This window comes from Lynx canadensis, chromosome B1 (genome assembly GCF_007474595.2).
Source record: "Lynx canadensis isolate LIC74 chromosome B1, mLynCan4.pri.v2, whole genome shotgun sequence".
NCBI lineage: Eukaryota > Metazoa > Chordata > Mammalia > Carnivora > Felidae > Lynx > Lynx canadensis.
The window spans coordinates 86,150,055-86,159,196 of record NC_044306.2 but is presented as its reverse complement, the minus strand read 5'-3'; positions in this window follow the sequence as shown (position 1 = coordinate 86,159,196).

Sequence of the window (9,142 nt, the reverse complement as noted above, 5' to 3'; positions counted from 1 at the left end):
GTCTCAGAATAGCTCCCCCAGCTATGATTAAGAACTGTCTAGAAAAATTATCTGAAGGAATAGATTAGGGTCAGACTGCTGGAAACTAATCCTGCTAACTCTTGTGCTTTTAGTGTCTCTGATGCCACACCCTGTTCAACTAACTATAAGGCTCTACCAGCACAGTAGCTGGGGAACTTTCCCTTAGGAGCCTAGAGGAAGCGGGTTAGTTTTGATTTAAGTTGCGGCTAAAGAAAAAAAAAAATGTTTCGCCTTTTATAGAACTTATTGGTAGAAGATTCTGAAAGGAACAGGAGTCCTGAGATACAAGAGCAAATAGATGCTATTGAGCAGAAAGATAGGCTGTCTAATAGAAGCTTCTGCAACGATGGAAACGTTCTGTAATTCTGTGCTATCCGATACGGTAGCCCCCAGCTACATGTGGCTGCTGAGCACTTGAAATATTCCTAGGATGACTGAAGAGCCCAATCTTCAATTTTATTTAATTTTAATTAATTTTAAGTGTTATAAATGGTAAGTGTCTATTGTATCGAACAGCATAGTTCTAGGAATGAACGCTGTGTGTTTGCGTGTGGGTAGAAAATGTAGGACTTCAGCCAGAGGTAAGAGAAGGATAAGGAAGAAAAAATAGTGCCTACTTGCAACCTACCGGGGAAAATCCTTTTGACCTGTCACCACAATAGCTCCACCCAGGCAATAAGGAGATCCTAGCAATCAGACCTAAAAAGAATAGTGTCATCATTTCTTTTCATTAATCATTAGAGAACAAGGCTGCCGTGCCCACATACAGGCTGGCACTTCCCTGCATTCACGCCTCCTGATTGATAGCATTTCAAGTCATCTTGTGGTAGGCAATGGACAAGGGGGAAAAGTAATGAAATTGCCTCGTCATTTACCAGCCCAAGCCAATAATGTGTCACTGTGCATGGCTGTCACTTTTATACATCAAGGGTGCCCAATATCAGGTAGGACACTGGCCCTTTCAAAGCGACATAAATCAGGAGTTTGTACAGGCGGAGAGGGGTCATCAGGAGGCCACAGGAATCTCAGGCCTGTCCACTTGTCTGATTTGGGGCCTTGACATTGTTCCCTGAGCTGGCAAAAACTTGGGATTCTGAATACTTTGCTGGGAACTCCAAGCCACATGGGTGCTGCTGGTGACCTCCTCACAGAAGTGAGGAAGGGAACAGCGGGAGATTACGCGGACGGGACTGGCCACGGACGGACAGACGTGAGAGAAGATCCCTGCAGGGGTGACTCCTGGAGCTTCCAGACACAACAGCAGCAAAGACAGTCCCCCGACCCCCATTTCCCACCCCCCTCCTCTACGTTTATTTTCCTGCTCTGTTCTAATTAGAAAACACCCAAGAAACCTTGGAAAGTATAAAAAACTAGACATTAATAAGTTTTTCGCCAAATGGCGGGGGTGGGGGAGGGTGACTTGTTAATGAACCCACCGTTCACTTCAGTGAAGTTGTCTTTTTTGCTTTCCCTCCTGAAGCAGCATCTGGGCACAGCATTTAGCAAGGTACTGAAATGTTTAACTGCTGCTGCTGTAGGACTTTCTAGTCAGGAGAGATCTGCCATTTTCATCATGGATTCTTTTGTTTTTCCCCGTGGCCAGCTGCTGCGAAGATGCAGTCAATTTAGATTAAACAGGCTGAGGAGCGCTATTCAATATGTCAGCCAGGCACACTTCTCTAAATCCAGCGTTCAGCAGGTACAGTTTAGAAAAAAAAAAGTCAGGGGGGCTGTTGACAGAGGGGCGCAGACTGCTTTTACGCCTGGGAACGGGAGCAGGGGTCCTTGGAGGGCAGCCCCCGGTTCCTCCACATTAGGCATTGGGAGCAGCTCGGCCCTTTCTTTCTGCCCGTCTTCACCCTTGTCCTGCTCCTCCCCTTCCCCTGCTGCCACTGGCTTCTATCTCCATTGTTCCCTTAAGCCCAGCAGCCAGCGCGCAGCCAGGCCCAGCACACGCTCCGCAGCCAGCCAGCAACTTCCTCCTAAGCTGCAGTGCATAATTACAACCAGCTGCTCCGGGCTGTGGGCCGGCCGGCTCTGCAGACAAGCATCCCCATACCCCCAGTTCCAGGGAGGCGACAGCCTGCTCTTGGCAGGAGCAAATTCTCAGAAGGAAGTGCCCACACCCTTGGAAGGAGAGAGAGCAGCCCTTCCCTCTCTCCTGGCTCCCAGAGGCCAGCGCCCCACCGGGTCTCCCCTCTTCTTCTCCACTTGGTCGGACAGAGAGAGTTGTTTTTATTGTTCACCTGAAGGTGCCTGCTCTGTCACCTGCAGCAGCCCTTGCCCTGCTGGTCTATTGTCTGTGCTGGTGCCATTGCAAGCAGGAGGGTGCGTTCTGGGCCCAACTCAGGGGGCAGTGGCGCGAGGAACCCAGGTCCCCGTGGGCACCTTGGCTTGTGAAGGGGTACAGATACAGGGGCAGGAAACGTGCGCTGCCCTCGGCTGGCATGAGGCAAAAAAGACTACTGATGTTGCTTTAAAAAAATACCACTGAAAATCCAAACAAGGCTAACGCAACCTCTGTAAGGAGAGCAGCGTGTGGGCAAGATTGCTGAGGATTTGCCCATGCCCCGCCTCGGAGCTGTGGGTTCATTTTGGGGCCTCAGTGATCTTTCAGGCTTGGCTACAAGTATGACTCTGATCCAAAATTAGGCTTTGAATGTGTAACACAAGGCTCCCTGCCCCACCCACCGCCTCTCTCTGCCCTGTGCTGTTTCTTCAGAGCCTGGCACTGGGCCAGATCTGGCCCTTCCAGCTCCTGGGGGAAGGGCTGGCGGCAGTGTTCTGTGTGCAGCCAGGACTTTAGGGTGGGTGAAGGTGCACGGCACGAAGCAGGAAAAGAAGGGAAGACTGCTATTCTAGGGAAGGGCACCGAACCCTCAAATCACCCACCCCATCTAGTCAAGCCGGGGAAGACCATGCAGGTGGGAGGGCAGCGTGCCGCCTCGGCTGCCCGCATCGCTCCTGCCTACCTGTGCCTTCCAGCTCTGGCTCTTAATAGGCCTTCAGCAGCAAGAGAGCCAAGCCAGGCCGGGCCAGCTGCTCTGTCATGCCCAACAGCAGCCTCAGAGGTAGGGAGCAGCTGGGAGTCTGCTGTCGAAAAGGAGCTGCTCATTTTACAGGGCAATTTCCCAGGGACGCCGGTCCTGGCAGTACGAGATCAAGTGGGGCAGAGAGGAGCATCTTTGAGAGGGGTCATTCTGTCTGAGCGTCAGCAGCCAGACTGTGGCCAGCAGCAGCAGGCTAGCTGTCTGTCATGTTGGGGTTCCCCTTTGCAGATTTCTTTGTTTCAGTGTTCAAAAATCTCAGTAGAGGGGTACCTTGGTGGCTCAGTCGGTTAAGCCTGACCGACTTCATCTCAGGTGGTGATCTCGTGGTTCATGAGTTTAAGCCCTGTGTCGGGCTCTGTGCTGACAGCTCAGAGCCTGGAGCCCTGCTTCAGATTCTGTGTCTCCCTCTCTCTCTCTGCCCCTCCCCCACCTCTCAAAAATAAATAAACATTAAAAAGATTTTTTTTAAAATCTCAGTAGAACTCTTTTTTAAGAGGATAGCTCCTCGCAAGGAATTGTAATAGCAACCTGTGTCAGCAAAGGGCATGCAGGGAACAGGGGTCATCAGTGAATGTGTGTAAACAATGGAGTTTGCGCCTCATCAACTGTAGCTTTTCTGGGTTTCTACATCAGTCTCTGATGATCTTTGCAATTTAATTCCCATAGGAAAAAAGAATGCCAGTTTCAAGTGCTCTTTTGGTGTTCAGCCCATGCTTTCCCTTCTGATTCTTAAGCCTGGATACACTTTAGAAGCACATACAAAGCAAACACATGTCCGTAATAGCATCACGACGCAGCTATTTCAGCCTGAATATTACTTGTGCAGCTTGACTGGCTCTTCCACTTAAAGCAGTTTGGAGGTCCCAGTGACTCAGTGATGTAATTTTTGGCAGGTTTTTCTCCGGCCTTGCGACGAGAAACAAGCTTAACAAGCAAACAGACATGTCTGGCTTCTCACGTTGCCGCAACCCTTATTTGAGAGCACCAAGAATGAGAGGATTCCTTCAGAGGGTCCCACTCTCCAGAGGAGGAGTGTGCAGATGGCAGCAGCAGCCTTGTTATATCAGCAAGGAGGAAAAAAGACGTAGAAAAACAGAGACTGAGAAAAGTTCAATCTCGGGGCGCCTGGGTGGCTCAGTCGGTGAAGCGTCCGACTTGGGCTTGGGTCATGGTCCCACGGTTCATGAGTTTGAGCCTCGCTGATACTTCCCTCTCTTTCTGCCCCTCTCCTGCTCACACTCTGTCTCTATATCTCGAAATAAATAAAACTTACGAAAAGAAACATTTTTTAAAAGGAAAAAAGTTCGGTCTCCAGTATTCTCAAAAATGAAGTTAAGAGGGACAAGCACCAGATTTTGAGACAAGAGACTTGGTTATTTTCACAGCTCTGACTGACTCTAATTACCTGTGTGGACTTTGACATCCATTCATTTCTCCTGGTTTAAGTTTTCTCATCTATAGAATAGGGGTGATGATACCAACTCCCTGTAATTCCACCACAGATGTGTGTGTGTGTGTGTGTGTGTGTGTGTGTGTGTGTGTGTTGTGTGTGGTGACAGCAAGACAGCAAGCACACTAACCATATTAAAAGTAGGATAGGGGGGCCTGGATGTCTCAGTCTGTTAAGTGTCTGACCTAGGCTCAGGTTATGATCTCACAGTTTGTGGGTTCGAGCCCCATGTAGGGCTCTGTGCTGACAGCTCAGAGCCGGGAGGCTGCTTTGGATTCTGTGTCTCCCTCTCTCTCTGCCCCTCCCCCACTCAGACTCTCTCTCTCTCTCTCTCTCTCTCTCTCTCTCTCTCTGTCTCAAAAATAAATATTGAAAGAAAATTTTAAAGTAGTATAAAAATGCATTCTATGATTGAAAAGTAACCTAGCAGAAATAACAGCCATGTGTGTTCCTTGTACATGCTTATACTCATCTATTATTTAAGTGAACATTTAGGTCTAGCCACTCAAGTGGGTTTCACGGAACACCATTCACTGATAAATGAAGAAACGCAAGTATTTTTCAGGTGTAAGATCATCTTTCTATTTAAAAAAGATCTTTTCTGTAATGTTTAGACCATCTGACGAGGTTTTATTTTACTGCACAAAGGGAAGCCTGAGTCTTTCAGGCTCCTTCTAGCATCTCCCAGTGCTTTACAAAGATGTTCATGACAGTCGGAGAGCAAGCTATCATGTATCACTCTTTCCACCAACAGATGGAGAAACTGAAGCATAAAGAGGTGAAACGAGGTCACCGAGGGAGCAGGTGATGGACTGGCTTCTGGTCTCTTGATCCAAACCCTGCTCCACTTTGTCTCTCTCATAAACAGCCATCAATAACTTCATCTCCAGACCGAACACGGTGAACTAGGGCTCACAGTGTGCAAAGCATTTGTGTGCAATTGGGATCTCCACTATCCGGGGCAGAACACAGAGCCCTGAACAGAAATGGAGGAGCAAGAAACAATTGTTACCATCGGAGGCAGAAACTCTACCAAAGCCAGTCTCACGGTGGCAAGGCAGAAACAAGGAAGTCGTGAGCGGGAAGCTCCATATCACCCGTCAACCGCTAACATATCAAGATCATACAAACCTAATGGCAGGACTCGTAAACATGAACTTCATTCAAAAACCTAGTTTCGACACTATCCGTATACTTAGAGATTTCCCTTCCTTAATATCAGAACTGTGCAGAGAAATGGGCAGATGACAAAATATGAAGCTTTCACGTTAATGTTCATAAGCTGTGCTAACGCATATCCTCATGTATCAGCCAACCAGATGCTCGGGTTGACTGAACATTTCTATTTAAGATCTAAGGTTGTAACCCATTTTCTTTTTACACTTTGCCTTCTCAGACACGCATTTTATTCTTTCAGGTTTTCAGCCTGGCTCTACCACCCACCACACACTGCTTTGTGACGAAGAGCTTTAGGCTAACGCTCTGAGTCTGTTTCCGCCATTGTAAATGAAGCGGACATGCCAATCTCAGATTTTTTTGTGAAGACGAATTGACTTCACGTTTATAAAAAATATTGAACACAACTCCTGGTACATAGAGGGTGCTTAGTAATTGCTATTTCCTTGTTTCTCACCTTTGAATAGATTCCTTATAAAGTGTTCTAATTGTTGGAAGTACCTTCCTATATACTGCACATAATTCAATAAGGTGGTTAAGGAGCGTGTAATGATCCCTTCCAAATATATGAAAAAACTCTATCTCTCAGAGATTAAGTGACTTCCTCAGAGTGCACGGCAAATCGGTGCAGAACTAAAAGGCTGGCATCTAGTCCTGTGATCCCTTAGCCCTGTGATCTTTCCAGAACCTTGTCTCTTGCAGCCATTGCTTCCATCTGAATGGAAGCAGCTGGTCTCCAGTCCACCCCGAACCAGTTCCGGCTCCCTGGTGCCTCTTCCTGGCCTTCCCTGTACGGTAGCCCCAGCTCCAATCCCATCACACTCCTAAGGAACTTCCCTCTACCTCCACCTGGGGCTGGATGTTCAGGGACTAATAATCTACATGGCATATGAGTTGAAACGAATTGGGAAGGAATGTTCTTTTAAATGAAAGGGTTGGATTAGACACCACCATACGCATTATGTTGTTAATATCTACAGCATGATAAAATCATCTCAAATGTCACCAATCCCTGGGGGACTTATTAATAATTAAGCATTTTTAGTTCACTTAGGAATGCAGATTCCATTTAACAAGAGAATGTACACTAAATATGTCCATTATATTGCAGCTTGCAACAGAATATGTTAGAGATCGCAGCTGGGTTTCTCCAGGACAGAAGACAAAGTTAATGCAGGTATCAGTCTTTCCTAAAGGCAGCATAAGAGCCAAAAGTAGCATCCTGGATTGGTTTATAGGGTTTGTGTTTATTAGAAGTGTTTATTAGAATGACTAATAATGGAAGAGAGCTGACTTGGCAAGGGTTGGGGGAGAGCCAGAAGAAGCCCAAAGGAAATGGGATGATCTTGCAGAATATAAGGCAAAGCAGAGACCCAGGGCCTGCAGTGGATTGAATCGTCTGCCCCCTCGCCAATTGTTAAGGTTTTTAAGGACTGGAATAGGCAAAGAAGGGTCCTTCTATATGTTCCACTTAATGGGAAGGCCATTTACTTTTTTGTGTAGCTTACTCCCAAAAGATACACGGCCCTGATTCTACAAACACGCGCGCGCGCGCACACACACACGCACACACACCATTTTTCTTTCAAAAGCAGTTTTCTTTATTTATTTTGTTTTGTTTTTAAAGGTATCTGATTCTCTTCTCTTCTCTATTTCCTGGGCACAGTCAGAACACTGAATATCTTGAAAGTAAAAAAGGGAAGATCACACACAGGTTGCCAATCTTCTTTGTGTCTTTCAGAGATTAACTGTTTTTTTTCCCCTAGGCCCACCAAAGAAGGTCTCTTTTGAAGATGATCAAGGGGGAGGGAGAGATAGAGAGAGAGATTGAGAGAGAGAGAGAGAGGTAAAATCTTGGGAAATTGGTTGATCTAGCCTTTAGTCCTGGGGCTCTCCTAACTGGCTTTGCAATGTGTGATCTTTTGGGCATGTTATTTAATCTTTTTCTCTAGGCCCCTTCCCCCCCCCCCCATAGAAATTTTCACAATCCAGAAAACCTTATAGCCTTAATGTACCAGAAATCTAGGCTTGAAACAAGGAGAAGTCTTCTTCTCAATGGTGCCTAAAGAATTTTGCAACCTTTTAGCAGAAAATGCCTATGGATAAATTTTTCCATTTCCTTGTTCTCTCTGTACTGAACTACATGCAAATTGTATTGCTTCTTTACTCCTTCACTTAAAACACCTGCCAACCTAATAAAAGAGCCATAAATGTAAGGGCCCCAACAAAGGAGAAGGATCCTCTCCTGACCAGGGAGGTCAGTGGGACAGGCTGTCACCAGGAAGTAGAAAACACAGGGAAGATTGTTGTCATGTCCATTGTAACCAACCTGGGTTACAGCAAAGCTGAGAGGCAGTAGGACTTATTATGGAGAGTGGACTTGGCATGCTTTACAGCCTCTTCACTTTCATCCTGAGGTTATTAAGGTTCAAGGTGCATGTAGAACTGATTCCCCGGGACTTCTGGTGTGTGTGTGTGTGTGTGTGTGTGTGTGTGTGTGTGTGTGTGTGTAGGAATCACTCCCTAAGTGTTCTCTAAAACTACCACTTCCTGTTGTTGGATACAGGGTCCAGGCAAGTGGACTGTTGAGTAGAGATTCCCACCCTAGTCTCAGGAAAGAATGGACATAGACAGAGAGGAATGTGAGAAGGAATGGGAGAGAGAACAGGGAGGGCCCCGGGAGTTGTTTATCACAGAGCAAGCAGCCTTGGGAGAAGCAGAGGAGGAGGGGCTGAGTTTCAAAACAAGTTGTGGACTTAGAGACTATAAAAATGGTGGAGAAAAGATGACTTAAAGTCAAATAGACTAATATACTCAGTTACCCTGGATGGTTTTCTTTCACCACTAGTTTTCATATTCTGAAAGTCACGGTTTTCTCCTGCTAATAACCAGCTTGTCCCAAATGCCAACAGTGTGCCTTCTATTTCACCATTTATAGAAGCAGATGGTAAGGTTTCTCACTTTGCTTCACACACACACACACACACACACACACACACACACACACACACACACTATCACGGCCGCCCTGACAGTCTGAGGAACTACTTTGCTCTGTCTCTTTAAAAAATCTAGAAAGCTCTTTGGATATTGTCAAGGCTAATCAATCAGAATTATGCTTATAACCAAGGGGATCTCATGACCTATGGTTCATAAGTTGCTTCAGATAAGGACTGTAGGGTCATATTCAATAGGGCATGGCCCTGCTCTTCAGGAGATTAAAAAAATATATGTGTACATGTGTGTTTGTGTGTGTGTGTGTGTGTGTGTGTGTGTGTGTAGCAGGGGTTGTTACCTGGTTTAGCTGCTGTTAATTTCTCATACTTTCAGCTCCTGGCAGAGAAAAGCATGCTTAAAATTACTAGGGCTCTAAGGGTTTCCCAAGTTTATAGGGGACCTAACCAATTAATTGCACAGATGATTGAATTGTGGCCCCAAAAAGTTA